The sequence below is a fragment of the Rhinoderma darwinii genome, unplaced genomic scaffold, assembly GCF_050947455.1.
Source record: "Rhinoderma darwinii isolate aRhiDar2 unplaced genomic scaffold, aRhiDar2.hap1 Scaffold_140, whole genome shotgun sequence".
Taxonomy (NCBI): domain Eukaryota; kingdom Metazoa; phylum Chordata; class Amphibia; order Anura; family Rhinodermatidae; genus Rhinoderma; species Rhinoderma darwinii.
In genome coordinates this window covers 2,372,501-2,391,180 of record NW_027461968.1, presented here as the reverse complement: position 1 = coordinate 2,391,180, position 18,680 = coordinate 2,372,501, and the positions used below count along the sequence as shown (strand labels likewise).

Sequence of the window (18,680 nt, the reverse complement as noted above, 5' to 3'; positions counted from 1 at the left end):
GTCCAAACTGCCTCAGCATCGCAGGGGGCCCATTCTAATGAAGACAAAGTCCTCCACCCGTTTCCAAAACATTGAGGGGCCACTCAAATGTAAGGGGCAGTCGAACCGAAGCTGCAGGCGTTTGTAATAATTCAGATTTTTTATTTAATCCTCATCCTAACTTTTGTTTGTTTCCTAAATTTAAAAAAGCATATTTACCCTAGGACACAGATCTACTAACACTGATGTAACATTTAGGTGACAGATTAATACATTTTTTGGTTGGATTGGCTAACCTAAATCTTTTTGACATAACAACAGTTCGCCCATGGGATGCTAATGCACAGAGTCCACTACGGATCTAGGATCAGTGAAATCACTATCACTCTAGGCCTTCTAAGAGTGGAGTCCAAACTGCCTCAGCATCGCAGGGGGGCCCATTCTAATGAAGACAATGTCCTCCACCCGTTTCCAAAACATTGAGGGGCCACTCAAAAGAAAGGGGCAGTCGAGCCGAAGCTGCAGACGGTTGTCTTCATCCTGAATTTTTATTTAATCCTCATCCTAACTTTTGTTTCTTTCCTAAGTTTAAAAAAGCATATTTACCCTAGTACAGAGTTCTACTAATACTGATGTAACATTTAGGTGACAGATTAATCAATTTTTTATTTGGATTGGCCTCCCTAAATCTTTTTGACATAACAACAGTTCGCCCATGGGATGCTAATGCACAGAGTTTACCCCGTGTCTAGGATCAGTGAAATCATCATCACTCTAAGCCTTCTAAGAGTGGAGTCCAAACTGCCTCAGCATCGCAGGGGGCCCATTCTAATGAAGACAAAGTCCTCCACCCGTTTCCAAAACATTGAGGGGCCACTCAAATGTAAGGGGCAGTCGAACCGAAGCTGCAGACGTTTGTAATAATTCAGATTTTTTATTTAATCCTCATCCTAACTTTTGTTTGTTTCCTAAGTTTAAAAAAGCATATCTACCCTAGGACAGAGATCTACTAACACTGATGTAACATTTAGGTGACAGATTAATACATTTTTTGGTTGGATTGGCTAACCTAAATCTTTTTGACATCACAACAGTTCGCCCATGGGATGCTAATGCACAGAGTCCACTACGGGTCTAGGATCAGTGAAATCACTATCACTCTAGGCCTTCTAAGAGTGGAGTCCAAACTGCCTCAGCATCGCAGGGGGGCCCATTCTAATGAAGACAAAGTCCTCCACCCGTTTCCAAAACATTGAGGGGCCACTCAAAAGAAAGGGGCAGTCGAGCCGAAGCTGCAGACGGTTGTCTTCATCCTGAATTTTTATTTAATCCTCATCCTAACTTTTGTTTCTTTCCTAAGTTTAAAAAAGCATATTTACCCTAGTACAGAGTTCTACTAATACTGATGTAACATTTAGGTGACAGATTAATACATTTTTTGTTTGGATTGGCCTCCCTAAATCTTTTTGACATAACAACAGTTCGCCCATGGGATGCTAATGCACAGAGTTTACCCCGAGTCTAGGATCAGTGAAATCATCATCACTCTAGGCCTTCTAAGAGTGGAGTCCAAACTGCCTCAGCATCGCAGGGGGCCCATTCTAATGAAGACAAAGTCCTCCACCCGTTTCCAAAACATTGAGGGGCCACTCAAATGTAAGGGGCAGTCGAACCGAAGCTGCAGGCGTTTGTAATAATTCAGATTTTTTATTTAATCCTCATCCTAACTTTTGTTTGTTTCCTAAATTTAAAAAAGCATATTTACCCTAGGACACAGATCTACTAACACTGATGTAACATTTAGGTGACAGATTAATACATTTTTTGGTTGGATTGGCTAACCTAAATCTTTTTGACATAACAACAGTTCGCCCATGGGATGCTAATGCACAGAGTCCACTACGGGTCTAGGATCAGTGAAATCACTATCACTCTAGGCCTTCTAAGAGTGGAGTCCAAACTGCCTCAGCATCGCAGGGGGGCCCATTCTAATGAAGACAATGTCCTCCACCCGTTTCCAAAACATTGAGGGGCCACTCAAAAGAAAGGGGCAGTCGAGCCGAAGCTGCAGACGGTTGTCTTCATCCTGAATTTGTATTTAATCCTCATCCTAACTTTTGTTTCTTTCCTAAGTTTAAAAAAGCATATTTACCCTAGTACAGAGTTCTACTAATACTGATGTAACATTTAGTTGACAGATTAATCAATTTTTTATTTGGATTGGCCTCCCTAAATCTTTTTGACATAACAACAGTTCGCCCATGGGATGCTAATGCACAGAGTTTACCCCGGATCCAGGATCAGTGAAATCATCATCACTCTAGGCCTTCTAAGAGTGGAGTCCAAACTGCCTCAGCATGGCAGGGGGCCCATTCTAATGAAGACAAAGTCCTCCACCCGTTTCCAAAACATTGAGGGGCCACTCAAATGTAAGGGACAGTCGAACCGAAGCTGCAGGCGTTTGTAATAATTCCGATTTTTTATTTAATCCTCATCCTAACTTTTGTTTGTTTCCTAAGTTTAAAAAAGCATATTTACCCTAGGACAGAGATCTACTAACACTGATGTAACATTTAGGTGACAGATTAATACATTTTTTGGTTGGATTGGCTAACCTAAATCTTTTTGACATAACAACAGTTCGCCCATGGGATGCTAATGCACAGAGTCCACTACGGGTCTAGGATCAGTGAAATCACTATCACTCTAGGCCTTCTAAGAGTGGAGTCCAAACTGCCTCAGCATCACAGGGGGGCCCATTGTAATGAAGACTAAGTCCTCCACCCGTTTCCAAAACATTGAGGGGCCACTCAAAAGAAAGAGGCAGTCGAGCCGAAGCTGCAGACGGTTGTCTTCATCCTGAATTTGTATTTAATCCTCATCCTAACTTTTGTTTCTTTCCTAAGTTTAAAAAAGCATATTTACCCTAGTACAGAGTTCTACTAATACTGATGTAACATTTAGGTGACAGATTAATAAATTTTTTATTTGGATTGGCCTCCCTAAATCTTTTTGACATAACAACAGTTCGCCCATGGGATGCTAATGCACAGAGTTTACCCCGTGTCTAGGATCAGTGAAATCATCATCACTCTAGGCCTTCTAAGAGTGGAGTCCAAACTGCCTCAGCATCGCAGGGGGCCCATTCTAATGAAGACAAAGTCCTCCACCCGTTTCCAAAACAATGAGGGGCCACTCAAATGTAAGGGGCAGTCGAACCGAAGCTGCAGACGTTTGTAATAATTCTGATTTTTTATTTAATCCTCATCCTAACTTTTGTTTGTTTCCTAAGTTTAAAAAAGCATATCTACCCTTGGACAGAGATCTACTAACACTGATGTAACATTTAGGTGACAGATTAATACATTTTTTGGTTGGATTGGCTAACCTAAATCTTTTTGACATCACAACAGTTCGCCCATGGGATGCTAATGCACAGAGTCCACTACGGGTCTAGGATCAGTGAAATCACTATCACTCTAGGCCTTCTAAGAGTGGAGTCCAAACTGCCTCAGCATCGCAGGGGGGCCCATTCTAATGAAGACAAAGTCCTCCACCCGTTTCCAAAACATTGAGGGGCCACTCAAAAGAAAGGGGCAGTCGAGCCGAAGCTGCAGACGGTTGTCTTCATCCTGAATTTTTATTTAATCCTCATCCTAACTTTTGTTTCTTTCCTAAGTTTAAAAAAGCATATTTACCCTAGTACAGAGTTCTACTAATACTGATGTAACATTTAGGTGACAGATTAATACATTTTTTGTTTGGATTGGCCTCCCTTAATCTTTTTGACATAACAACAGTTCGCCCATGGGATGCTAATGCACAGAGTTTACCCCGAGTCTAGGATCAGTGAAATCATCATCACTCTAGGCCTTCTAAGAGTGGAGTCCAAACTGCCTCAGCATCGCAGGGGGCCCATTCTAATGAAGACAAAGTCCTCCACCCGTTTCCAAAACATTGAGGGGCCACTCAAATGTAAGGGGCAGTCGAACCGAAGCTGCAGGCGTTTGTAATAATTCAGATCTTTTATTTAATCCTCATCCTAACTTTTGTTTGTTTCCTAAATTTAAAAAAGCATATTTACCCTAGGACAGAGATCTACTAACACTGATGTAACATTTAGGTGACAGATTAATACATTTTTTGGTTGGATTGGCTAACCTAAATCTTTTTGACATAACAACAGTTCGCCCATGGGATGCTAATGCACAGAGTCCACTACGGGTCTAGGATCAGTGAAATCACTATCACTCTAGGCCTTCTAAGAGTGGAGTCCAAACTGCCTCAGCATCACAGGGGGGCCCATTCTAATGAAGACAAAGTCCTCCACCCGTTTCCAAAACAGTGAGGGGCCACTCGAAAGAAAGGGGCAGTCGAGCCGAAGCTGCAGACGGTTGTCTTCATCCTGAATTTGTATTTAATCCTCATCCTAACTTTTGTTTCTTTCCTAAGTTTAAAAAAACATATTTACCCTAGTACAGAGTTCTACTAATACTGATGTAACATTTAGGTGACAGATTAATACATTTTTTGTTTGGATTGGCCTCCCTAAATCTTTTTGACATAACAACAGTTCGCCCATGGGATGCTAATGCACAGAGTTTACCCCGAGTCTAGGATCAGTGAAATAATCATCACTCTAGGCCTTCTAAGAGTGGAGTCCAAACTGCCTCAGCATCGCAGGGGGCCCATTCTAATGAAGACAAAGTCCTCCACCCGTTTCCAAAACATTGAGGGGCCACTCAAATGTAAGGGGCAGTCGAACCGAAGCTGCAGGCGTTTGTAATAATTCAGATTTTTTATTTAATCCTCATCCTAACTTTTGTTTGTTTCCTAAATTTAAAAAAGCATATTTACCCTAGGACAGAGATCTACTAACACTGATGTAACATTTAGGTGACAGATTAATACATTTTTTGGTTGGATTGGCTAACCTAAATCTTTTTGACATAACAACAGTTCGCCCATGGGATGCTAATGCACAGAGTCCACTACGGGTCTAGGATCAGTGAAATCACTATCACTCTAGGCCTTCTTAAGGGTATGTTCACACGCTGAGAGGCAGTTACGTGTGAAAAGACAGACTGTTAACAGCTGCCTCGTTTCACACGTAAAAGCTCCTCCTCGTAATTTACGAGGCGTCTGTGACGCTCGTAAACCTTGAGCCGTGCTTCATTGATTTCAATGAAGAACGGCTCAAATTACGTGGCAAAGAAGTGCCCTGCACTTCTTTGCCGAGGCAGTAAATTTACGCGTCGTCGTTTGACAGCTGTCAAACGACGACGCGTAAATTACAGGTCGTCTGCACAGTACGTCGGCAAACCCATTCAAATGAATGGGCAGATGTTTGCCGACGTCATGCAGCCCTATTTTCAGACGTAAAACGAGGCATAATACGCCTCGTATACGTCTGAAATTTGGCAGTGTGAACATACCCTAAGAGTGGAGTCCAAACTGCCTCAGCATCGCAGGGGGGCCCATTCTAATGAAGACAATGTCCTCCACCCGTTTCCAAAACATTGAGGGGCCACTCAAAAGAAAGGGGCAGTCGAGCCGAAGCTGCAGACGGTTGTCTTCATCCTGAATTTGTATTTAATCCTCATCCTAACTTTTGTTTCTTTCCTAAGTTTAAAAAAGCATATTTACCCTAGTACAGAGTTCTACTAATACTGATGTAACATTTAGGTGACAGATTAATCAATTTTTTATTTGGATTGGCCTCCCTAAATCTTTTTGACATAACAACAGTTCGCCCATGGGATGCTAATGCACAGAGTTTACCCCGTGTCTAGGATCAGTGAAATCATCATCACTCTAGGCCTTCTAAGTGTGGAGTCCAAACTGCCTCAGCATCGCAGGGGGCCCATTCTAATGAAGACAAAGTCCTCCACCCGTTTCCAAAACATTGAGGGGCCACTCAAATGTAAGGGGCAGTCGAACCGAAGCTGCAGACGTTTGTAATAATTCAGATTTTTCATTTAATCCTCATCCTAACTTTTGTTTGTTTCCTAAGTTTAAAAAGCATATCTACCCTAGGACAGAGATCTACTAACACTGATGTAACATTTAGGTGACAGATTAATACATTTTTTGGTTGGATTGGCTAACCTAAATCTTTTTGACATCACAACAGTTCGCCCATCGGATGCTAATGCACAGAGTCCACTACGGGTCTAGGATCAGTGAAATCACTATCACTCTAGGCCTTCTAAGAGTGGAGTCCAAACTGCCTCAGCATCGCAGGGGGGCCCATTCTAATGAAGACAAAGTCCTCCACCCGTTTCCAAAACATTGAGGGGCCACTCAAAAGAAAGGGGCAGTCGAGCCGAAGCTGCAGACGGTTGTCTTCATCCTGAATTTTTATTTAATCCTCATCCTAACTTTTGTTTCTTTCCTAAGTTTAAAAAAGCATATTTACCCTAGTACAGAGTTCTACTAATACTGATGTAACATTTAGGTGACAGATTAATAAATTTTTTATTTGGATTGGCCTCCCTAAATCTTTTTAACATAACAACAGTTCGCCCATGGGATGCTAATGCACAGAGTTTACCCCGTGTCTAGGATCAGTGAAATCATCATCACTCTAGGCCTTCTAAAAGTGGAGTCCAAACTGCCTCAGCATCGCAGGGGGCCCATTCTAATGAAGACAAAGTCCTCCACCCGTTTCCAAAACATTGAGGGGCCACTCACATGTAAGGGGCAGTCGAACCGAAGCTGCAGACTTTTGTAATAATTCTGATTTTTTATTTAATCCTCATCCTAACTTTTGTTTGTTTCCTAAGTTTAAAAAAGCATATTTACCCTAGGACAGAGATCTACTAACACTGATGTAACATTTAGGTGACAGATTAATACATTTTTTGGTTGAATTTGCTAACCTAAATCTTTTTGACATAACAACAGTTCGCCCATGGGATGCTAATGCACAGAGTCCACTACGGGTCTAGGATCAGTGAAATCACTATCACTCTAGGCCTTCTAAGAGTGGAGTCCAAACTGCCTCAGCATCACAGGGGGGCCCATTCTAATGAAGACAAAGTCCTCCACCCGTTTCCAAAACATTGAGGGGCCACTCAAAAGAAAGGGGCAGTCGAGCCGAAGCTGCAGACGGTTGTCTTCATCCTGAATTTTTATTTAATCCTCATCCTAACTTTTGTTTCTTTCCTAAGTTTAAAAAAGCATATTTACCCTAGTACAGAGTTCTACTAATACTGATGTAACATTTAGGTGACAGATTAATACATTTTTTGTTTGGATTGGCCTCCCTAAATCTTTTTGACATAACAACAGTTCGCCCATGGGATGCTAATGCACAGAGTTTACCCCGAGTCTAGGATCAGTGAAATCATCATCACTCTAGGCCTTCTAAGAGTGGAGTCCAAACTGCCTCAGCATCACAGGGGGCCCATTCTAATGAAGACAAATTCCTCCAACCGTTTCCAAAACATTGAGGGGCCACTCAAATGTAAGGGGCAGTCGAACCGAAGCTGCAGGCGTTTGTAATAATTCAGAATTTTTATTTAATCCTCATCCTAACTTTTTTTTGTTTCCTAAATTTAAAAAAGCATATTTACCCTAGGACAGAGATCTACTAACACTGATGTAACATTTAGGTGACAGATTAATACATTTTTTGGTTGGATTGGCTAACCTAAATCTTTTTGACATAACAACAGTTCGCCCATGGGATGCTAATACACAGAGTCCACTACGGGTCTAGGATCAGTGAAATCACTATCACTCTAGGCCTTCTAAGAGTGGAGTCTAAACTGCCTCAGCATCGCAGGGGGGCCCATTCTAATGAAGATAAAGTCTTCCACCTGTTTCCAAAACATTGAGGGGCCACTCAAAAGCAAGGGGCAGTCGAGCCGAAGCTGCAGACGGTTGTCTTCATCCTGAATTTTTATTTAATCCTCATCCTAACTTTTGTTTCTTTCCTAACTTTAAAAAGCATATTTAACCTAGGAACAGCATTCTACTGATACTGCGGTAAGATTTAGGTGACAGATTAATCCATTTTTTTTGTTGGATTGGCTAACCTAAATCTTTTTGACATAGCAACAGTTCGCCCATGGGAGGCTAATGCACAGAATCCACTCCAGGTCTAGGATCAGTGAAATCACCATCACTCTAGTCCTTCTAAGAGTGGAATCCAAACTGCCTCAGCATCGCAGAAAGCCCATTCTATTGAAGACAAAGTCCTCCACCCGTTTCCAAAACATTGAGGGTTTAACAAGAGTAAAAGTCAATCAGTAGTAGTACTAAATGTCTAGGTGCAACTCTGGCCTAAATCCTAAATCTTGCCCATCATAAGATTCTAGTGTGGTAGCATTTGTTATGTAAACATTTATAAAATTGTCTTTTTCTGACCTGTGTTAGGACAATTAACTTTACCAGCTTTACAAAGTCTTTGCTCTGTGTCATTTGCACGTGTGACTACACATGTCAAACATTGTTCCATATCATTAATGTACCATTGAGTTATACTCTAAAAAAAGATTAATCCCTATTATGTTGGCATACAAACATGACCACAGTATTGCCTATACTCCCGGCGGTAGCATCAATGCAAATAAATACACCTTTGAGAAAGGCCCACACAACCATGGCTTTTTAACCCATGGCGACCTATCCAACAATAATTTAGTCGCTCTCCACTTATTGAGGGTTTTGTTAAATAAATTAGGTGCACATGTACCTTGTAATAATTCTCCCTGAATCAAAGGAGTAGCCAAATAAGGCTTAATAGGGCTTACTCTTGAGGAAAATGGAGAATGAGAACAAGTTCAACAGTTTGTTAACTATCTTTTCTTTAGATTCATGTATCTTCAGTAACCCATTGTTCCACGGCTCTTTTAATTGGTCTTGCAACTCCCTCTTATGCATCAGAGGCCTATTATTCGATAATCGTAGGTATCAGTACCATTTCTGTTTGCAGTAATATTCAATGCAATCTTGTATTTGGCAGAGGTCACGTTGGAGTATGCGATGTTGGTTGGTAAGAGTGTCGTCAGATTGCTTTAACCCCTTCCCGACATGCGCCGTACATGTACGGCGCTGTCGGGAGGTGCTTCCCGCAAAGCGCCGTACATGTACGGCGCAGTGATTGTGCGGGCTCAGAAGCAGAGCCGGCACCATCACCGCGGGGTGACAGCTGTATTATACCGCTGGCACCCTCCTGTAACTGCCAGGACCGGAGCTATTCTCCGATCCGGCAGATTAACCCCTCAGATGCTGCGCTCAATAGAGCGCAGCATCTGATAGGTTTTCACCCTACCGGCAACCCAGTGACGCAATCGCTGGGTTGCTGTGGCAATCGGACACCAGAAAATGGCGTCCGAGTCTGCCTTGTACGGGAGCCGATGAGGACCCGCCTGCGGCGTGTCCTCATAGGCTTGCTGTCAGTGAATAACTGACAGCGCTAACACACTGCACTTCGTATGTAGTACAGTGTATTAGAGTAGCGATCGGGGCATCAGGCCCTCATGTCCCCTAGTGGGACAAGTCAGAAAAGTAAAAAAAAGTTAATAAAAATGTGGTAAAACAATAAAAACACACACATTTAAAATAAAAATAAAGCTAAACTGACTTTTTTTCCCATAGTAAGTCTTTTATTATGGGAATACCGTAAAAATAAAAAAAACTATACATAATTGGTATCGCCACGTCCGTAACGACCCAAACTACAAAACTATTATGTAGTTTATTCCGCACGGTGAACGCCGTAAAAAAAAACATGAAAAACAACGCCAGAATCTTTGTTTTTAGGTCACATCTCCTTCCAAAAAATGCTATAAAAAGTGATCAAAAAGTCACATTTACTCCAAAATAGTACTAATAAAAACGACAATTCGTCCCGCAAAAAATAATCCCGACACCGCTTTGTGCACGCAAAAATAAAAAAGTTATGGGTCTTAGAATATGGCGACACAGAAAACAAATGATTTTATAAAAAAAGTGATTTTATTGTGCAAAAGCCGCAATACATAAAAAAAACTATATAAATTTGGTATCACCGTAATCGTATCGACCCGCAGAATAAAGCTAACATGTAATTTAGGACGCACTGTGGATGCCGATAAAAAAAACAATAAAAAACGATTCCAGAATTGCTTGTTTTTGGTAATTTCCTTTACCAAAAAATGAAATAAAAAGTGATCAAAAAGTCGTATGTGTTCTAAAATGATACCAATAAAATCTACAGCCCCTCTCGCAAAAAACAAGCCCGCATACCGCTCAATCAACTGAAAAACAAAAAAGTTACGGCACTAGTAATGCGGTGATGAAAAAAAAAAAATCTCAATGCGCAGGCCGGAGGGGAACATTCCTTCAGTTTCAGGACCCTAGTATTTAGGAACTAGGAAGGGAAGGGACATCACACATCCGCTGGAAGCGAGGGCGCCCGTATTATACCAGCGCAAAACTTTCCCACTAATATTTCCCAAACTACGAAGGAGAAAAAGTCCCCAAAAGGTGCAGAGTGTTACAAAAGGGGGATAAGAAAGAAAACCGTTTACCAGTGTGACACCGGCCTGCACATAACGGATCGCTTCACATCGTAACACACACCTATGGATAATTGTATTATTTACCCCATTATTTTACCCTCTTATTATGCCCTGATGTACCCCGCACAGCTTACATATACACTGATGTACTCCGCACAGATTACATATACCCTGATGTACTCCGCACAGCTTACATATAGCACTGATATACTCCGCACAGATTACATATGCCACCACATTATAAACTGAAATACCAGCAAAACTCAAACAAAACTACCAAGCAAAATCCATGCTCAAAATGGCGGTCTATTCCTTCTTAGCCCTACAGTGTGCCCAAACAGCAATTTATGGCCACAAGTAAGGCATTACCATACCCGGGAGAACCCGCTTAACAATTTATGGGGTAAGATTCTCTAGGGGCACAACATCTTGTGCGGTGAATGGGCAGATCAGTGGAAAAATTGCAATTTTCACTTTGCACCTTCCACTGCGTATTCATTTCAGAAAAATTCTAGTCTAAATTCTCACTAAACCCCTTGATAAATGCCTTTAGGGGTGTAGTTTCTAAAACGGGGTCACTTTTGTTTGGTACATCAGGGGTTTTGCAAATGCAACATGGAGTCCGCAAACCATTCCAGAAAAATCTACGCTCCAAAAGATAAATACCGCTCCTTTTCTTCTGAATGCTCCCATATACGTAAACAGCCTATTATAACCACATATGGGGTGTTACCGTACTCGGGAGAAATTACTTTACAAATGTTGTGGTGCTTTTTCTTCTCTATTCCTTGTAAAAATGAAAAATGTTGATCTAAAACTACATCTTGTTGGAAAAAAAAAATATTTTTCATTTTCATAGCTTAATTCTAATTAATTCAGCAAAAAACCTTTGGGATAAAAATTTTCACTATACTCCTAGATGATTCCTCAGGGGGTGCAGTTTTCCAAATGGAGTCAATTTTGGGGTGTTTCCACTGTATTAGTACTACAGGGGCTAAGCAAATGTGACATGGCGCCCAGACACTATCCAAAATCCAAATGGTGCTAGTTCCATTCTGAGCCCTACCGTGTGTCCAAACAGCCGTTTCTGACCACATGTGGGGTATTGTTTTACTCGGGAGAAGTTGCTTTACTAATTTTATGGTGCTTTTTCTCCTTCAGTCCTTGTGGAAATGAAAAAAAAATACCTAAACCTACATTTTATTTGAAAAAATGTAGATTTTCATTTTTACGGCCTACTTCCAATAAGTTCTGTAAAACACCTGTGGGGTCAAACTGCTCACTGTACTCCTAGATAATTTCCTCATGGGGTGTAGTTTCCAAAATGGGGTCACTTGTTGGGGGTTTCCACTGTTTTGTCCCCTCAGGGGCTTTGCAAATGCGACATGGCCTCCGCAAACCATTCCTGCTAAATTTGAGTTCCAAAAGCCAAATGGCGCTCTTTCCCTTCTCAGCCTCGCCGTGTCTCCAAACAGCCGTTTATTACTACATGTGGGGTATTGTTTTACTCGGGAGAAATGTCTTTACAAATTTTATGGTGCTTTTTCTCCTTTAGTCCTTGTGGAAATGAAAAAAAATTAGCTAAACCTAAATTTTATTTGAAAAAATGTAGATTTTCATTTTCACAGCCTACTTCCAAAAATTTCTGCAAAAAACCTGTGGGGTCAAAATGCTCACTATACCCCTAGATAATTTCCTCAAGGGGTAAAGTTTCCAAAATGGGGTCACTTGTTGGGGGTTTCCACTGTTTTGTCCCCTCAGTTGCTTTGCAAATGCGACATGGCCTCCGCAAACCATTCCTACTAAATTTGAGCTCCAAGAGCCAAATGGTGCTCTTTCCCTTCTAAGCCCTGCCGTGTGTCCAAACAACCGTTTATTACCACATGTGGGGTAATGTTTTACTCAGGAGAAATTGCTCTACAAATGTTGTGGTGCTTTTTCTACTTTAGTTCTTTTGGAAATGAAAAAAAATTAGCTAAACATACATTTTATTTGAAAAAATGTAGATTTTCATTTTCATGGCCTAGTTCCAAAAATTTTTGCAAAAAAACTGGCCAGTCAAAATGCTTGCTACAACCCTAGATAAATTTCTTGTGGGGTGTAGTTTCCCAAATGGGGTCACTTTTGGGGGATTTCCACTGTTTTAGTTCCACAAGACCTGTTCAAAGCTGACATGGTGCCTAAAATATATTCTAATAAAAAGGAGACCCAAAATCCACCAGGTGCTCCTTTGCTTCTGAGGCCGGTGCTTCAGTCCAGTAGCACACTAGAGCCACATGTGGGATATTTCCTAAAACTGCAGAACCTGGAAAATAAATATTGAGTTGCATTTCTTGGGTAAAACATTCTGTGGTACAAAAAAAATGGATTCAAAATGAATTTCTGAAAAAAAATAATGAACTTTGTAAATTTCACCTCTACTTTGCCTTAATTCCTGCGCAATGTCTAAAGGGTTAAGAAACTTTCTAAATGCTGTTTTGAATACTTTGAGGGGTGCAGTTTTTAAAATGGGGTGACTTATTGGGGGTTTCTATTATCTAAGGACCTCAAAGCCACTTCACATCTGAACTGGCCCCTGTAAAAATAGCATTTTGAAATTTTCTTGAAAATGTGAGAAATTGCTGCTAAAGTTCTAAGACTTGTAACGTCCTAGAAAAATAAAATGATGTTCAAAAAACGATGCCAATCTAAAGTAGACATATGGGGGATGTTAGTTAGCAACATTTTTGTGTGGTATAACTGCCTGTCTTACAAGCAGATACATTTAAATTGAGAAAAATGCAAATTTTTGCAATTTTTCGCTAAATTTTGGTGTTTTTCACAATTAAATACTGAATGTATCGGGAAAATTTTGCCAGTAACATAAAGTCCAATGTGTCACGAGAAAACAATCTCAGAATCACTTGGATAGGTAAAAGCATTCCGGAGTTATTACCACATAAAGTGAAACATGTCAGATTTGAAAAATGAGGCTCTGTGTAATGGCAGGAAGGAGGTGAAGGGAACAAGTGAGCCCTAATCTACCCACCGCCCTGTCCCTGCCTACTTGCAACGACCCGCCCTAGGCGACGGGGTACAACTTGGCGGCGGTCCCTACTCTGTCTAAGTGCAAGGGAGTACAAACAGGGAACACGCAAGGGAAGGGGCAGTAGGCCACGGAACGCCGCGAGGAAACGGAGCGGTGAATGAGCCAGTCAGGATCAGGATGTAGTGGAGTATACAAACGCAGAGCACGGAGCAGGAAGCAAGCCAGGGGCAAAGCGAAGCAGGATAAGCGGAACTGAAGCAAGGCAGAAGCACGGCAGAAGCAGGCTGGAGCAAGGCAGCAGTGGGGCCTGGAATCCAAGAAGAATAACAAGCACTGAGGAAGAGAACACGGCAGGTATAAATGAACAGGACAGGGGGCGGAGCTAACTCCGACTGACCAGGCCGCGATAGGCTCTCCCACTCCTGAGCCTGCCACCCTGGTTGGTGGGAGCCGGTGTCAGTCTAAGAGGTCTGGCCTCAGGTGTCGACTGATTAATCTCGGGAGTATACACAGACGTAGTACCTGGCAGATCCTTTACACTCTGTCAGGAAGGTCAAAAGCGGCCAAAGAGGGAAGGGGTTAAGGAAGAATGATGGCAGAAAGTCGATAATCGTAGGTATCAGTACTTCCGATTTAGTTTGCAGTAATATACAATTCACTCCTGTATTTCACTGAAGTCACGTTGGAGTATTCTATGTTGTTTGGTAAGAGTGTTGTTGTCAGATTGCTTTAAGAAAAGAATGATGTCAGAAAGCTGAAATACATAGACTATGATGTATAGAGCTACAAGCAATGAAACTCCATAGTCCTTTGTCTGGTTTAGGTCCAAGTGGATTGAAGAAGTCGGCCATTGCAGAGTTTCAGGAGACTGGCTGTCATCAAATACTGTAGAATCTAATGCTATTATTCTTGACCTCTTGTAGGGGAGCAAAGAACAGTACCTGTTGCATCTGTTTCATGTGAGGTGGGCTTACATGAAGCAACCTCCTTCTTCTCACCTGGGGGTCTTCTGTGCGGTATATTATCCTCAGACCCACTTATCTTTTCCTCCAGGTCAAGGAATTTTCCGTCTAACAGAGGATCAAGTTACAACTGCTCGCAGGTCTCCAGTAATAATTGGTTTCTCTCACGGGTGATGAGTGGGTCTAAATAATATGTGCAGATTTCTTCACATAGGAAGAATCGATCCAGGTATCTCTTCTTTCACACCTCACGGCAGTAAGGATGGTCAGCAGCAGTACCTTGAAGAGACTTCTCCAAAGCACTGTAAATAAACCAGAATGTAAAACTAATTGATCATTATAAAGTTTCACAGATTAACGGAATAAGTCTCTTCAGTACATTTATGTTGAGCCTCCTGCACCTGAGTCTTAACTCTCTCAGGCTGGGTTTACACTGTGCGTTTTTGCCATGAATTTTTTTTGTTTTGGTAGATAAACTAACGTGGAAGTTCATCAAACCAAACAAAAAAAGAATGCTAAAAACGCAACAAAAACACACATTGTAAACCAAGCCTAAAACTTCTTCTGAAGCCTTATCACATATTGGACAAGGGTGTCATGTGACAAATATAGTTCTGAGTCTGTAGGTGTTATGGGCAACCTGGGTAATTTTCGAACAAAATTTCATAAGGAGTTAGTACATGGTCGGTGGGGGTCCCAGTAGTGGGGCCCTTAGCGATCATATATTTATCACCTATCCAGTGGATAGGTGATAAATGTTCTTAGTGGGAAAACCCTTTAGCTTAAAGGGGTTTTCCAGTCCTAAGAAATTGTAGGAATTTCTTGACATAAATTTCTTGGTTTTGTATAACGGTCATTTAAGCACGACCATCTTTCTGAAAGCAACAGCGGTGAATTCTTTATTGCACGCATCATCGTTTTATACTCCTCATATTGTGCGTTCCATCCCGACAGGCCAATTCTTGAGGGCTAAATGAGTGATTTAATTCTAATCGGAATTTTAAAGAACAGGCCTCAAATCTGAAAAAGAGATTAAGACAACGTGGCTACAGAAATATAGATGCTGAAAAAGGATGCCAAAGAGCAAGGAGTACTAATCGGGACATTCTGTTGAGACAAAAGGTACGTAGATCAAAGGAAATCTGGTCAGATTTGTAACCAACTCTAACACACAATGGCAGAATGATGCCGATCTTAGGGGTGTTCTTCCACACCGACCATTGATGGTGGCTAAAAGAAGCAGAACACTAAAGGACATGTTAGTAAGAAGCCATTATGTACCTCCCTGTGTGTCATCGGGCCCTAAGTGGGGCTCATTCCCATGTGGCCACTGCTCTATCTGTAGCATGATTGTTAAGACAGACACATTTTGTGATTCATCAGGATGTGATGAACACAAAATTGTGCACGTCATTAATTGCAGTACCACGGGGGTCATATATCGCGCTACATGCACTTGTGGTTTGATATACGTGGGTATGACCACACGAGATCTGAGGGTACGCACCCAGGAACATGCCAAGGATATCAGGGCAGCAGTGAAATTGGACCCTCAGAAACTCATCAAATTTAAACCAATACCTAAGCACTTTAGGGAGAAACACAAGGGCAGATGTCAGGATTTAAAAGTTCCTGAAATTGCTAAACTTTCTTTGGGCTCCCGAGGAGGGAATCTAGCCAAACGTCATGAGCAAATTGAATGTCGTTGGATCATAAAGTTACGCACCCAAGCTCCTTTGGGCCTGAATGAGAAGGTATCATTTGTGCCTTTCTTATAGTATGGCTTTGCACAGATTGTGAACAATATTGCCAGTGATATCCCCCTTTGCAGTATTTTGGGGATTCTTCCATTTTTATATTAAATGTTAGGACTTCTACTGGGGATTGTTGTTTGGTTTGGTTTGATGGGTTGTATATTTTGATTTTATTCTTTATCTTTTGTGAGTAACTGTATACTCCTTTTCTGGGTATAACGCCCGTTCATCGGCTGATTGTAACGTTTATGCAGCCGAAAATATTACCGTTGTTGGCAGCACATCTCCCTGTTCATTTTTTTTTTTTACATAGACCAAAAGAATATTAAAAATAAAAACATTTTCGCTCAAAAGCAGTGGAATTTTTTTTTTAACATATCTGGAATCGCGACACCTGTAAAAGTCCAAACTGTTACAATATAAAATGAAAGCCCCAAAATCGCTGTGTTTTTTAGTCACCTCGTATCCCACAAAAGAATTTAATAAAAAGTGGTCAAAAAGTCTTATGTACCCCAAAATGGTACAAATTAAAACTACAGCTCGGCCTGCAGAAAATAAGCCCTCATATAGACGGAAAAATTAAAAAGTTATGTCTCAGAATATGGCAACACAAAACAAATTTTATTTTTAATAATGAATTTTCTCCTTGTAAGGGCTTGTCCACACGTAACAAAAATGGCTGCGTATTTTCCATTCGGAGTTGCGAACGGATAATACGCAGCAGAATACAGTAGCAGCAAAGTGGGTGTGAATGAGCGAATGTTATCCACACGCTGCATAAAATGTCAGTCCTGAAATTCACCTGCTGTATGTAAATTCCTGCTGCGGGCAGTGGACTGAATTCCTGCGTTTTTCAGAGGAAATGTCACCATCTCACAGACTTGGAAAAAAACCGCAGCAAAATCCGGAATATTTTCTACAGTAAAAAAATGCAGGAAATGTTTTTCCATAGCAGATTGTCTGCTAGTCCAAGCGGAAATTCCTGCAGCAATTCCGTTACATGTGGACAAGCCCTTAGAGTAGTAAACCATAAAAAAAACATATAAATTTGGTATTGCCGTAATCGTACTGACCCGCAGAATAAAGTTAACTAGTCATTTTTACAAACGGTGAATTCCATAAAAGTGAAACCAAGAAAACAAAGCTATCGCTGCTATGTTATATCTTCACTTTCCACACCGAACCCCCCCCCCCCCCCCCCCCGCACAGAGAATTTAAAAAAAAATGGCTTTTGGAAGGTGGGGAGGAAAAAATGTGAATAAAAATAATGTCGGCGATGGGAAGGGGTTAATAATGTGCTTTGGGTTTGTGTCTGACTAAACACATAGACGTCATTCTTGCCTACTCTCCAGGATTGTCCAGTAGTCTACAAGAAATCTCCCGGCAGAGAAGGAGGTCTCCTGAAAGTCTCCTGACGGCTGAGAACAGGGGATCTTGCTGCATATTTATTTCTATGGCCGCATGGTAGCTGTGTAAACATGTATAATTGAGCTCCTGCTTGTGGCTGCACGCAGGGAAGCACTCTACTGGCACTGTTTATGGGGCACTCTACTGGCACTGTTTATGGGGCACTCTACTGGCACTGTTTATGGGGCACTCTGCTGGTATTGGTAATGGAGCCATTTTGGCTGGTGTGGGGGAGTGGATGCAGCTTAGGACTCCTAGAAAACGATTATTTACCCTCACAAACTGAAATGATTGATTCCATATCAAGCCTTTGCTCTTATTTAGACTGGTACAAATCCTAGGATTTATTGACAGAGCTATGACAATCATGATGGATCCGTTGTGTAAAAGATCCCATTGACTTCTAATGGGTCAGTGAGGTTTCGGGCTCTAATGGTGTTGTGAACAGAGCCTAACCTGTGTAGAGTTTTGATGAATCATGTGCTGGGAAGACTTCTATTTACACCTCTTACAGCAAGTACTAAAGCCTCTAACATGTATTGTATATCTGACAAGTTACAATTCTGTATTTCACCCTCTGTCGCCGTGCAGTGCTTTAATGAGACGCCATATCCTCCCTATGGAGTGTGGTGGAGCATGACACATTTTCTTTTCTTCTTACGGAATGTGTAAAATTAGAGGAACAGTGTAGGCCCATAATGCAATACAGATCCGTGTGTGTCTCTGTGTGTGTGTGTGTCTGTTTGTGTGTGTGTGTGTGTGTGTGTGTGTGTGTGTGTGTGTGTGTGTGTGTGTATGTATGTCTGTTTGTGTGTGTGTGTGTGTGTGTGTGTGTGTGTGTCTGTGTGTGTCTGTGTGTGTCTGTGTGTATGTATGTATGTGTGTGTGTGTGTCTGTGTGTGTCTGTGTGTGTGTCTGTGTGTATGTATGTGTGTGTCTGTGTGTCTGTGTGTGTGTATGTGTGTGTATGTGTGTGTCTGTGTGTGTGTCTGTGTGTGTGTGTGTGTGTGTGTGTGTGTGTGTGTGTGTGTGTGTGTGT

General features: G+C 41.5%; 1 long non-coding RNA gene across 3 annotated transcripts in view; it reads right to left on the bottom strand.

Annotated features, from left to right (window-relative positions):
* LOC142699171 (uncharacterized) overlaps nucleotides 1-18,680 on the bottom strand; it is a 414,292-nt gene that overhangs the window by 184,881 nt on the left and 210,731 nt on the right. For 2 of the 3 annotated variants that reach the window (XR_012866057.1, XR_012866055.1), the window contains one exon: nucleotides 14,144-14,782. The exons of the other annotated variant lie outside the window; for it this stretch is intronic. This is a non-coding gene — a long non-coding RNA (uncharacterized LOC142699171). Of the gene's footprint in view, nucleotides 1-14,143; nucleotides 14,783-18,680 lie in introns of those variants that run through there. 3 annotated transcript variants of the gene reach the window in all.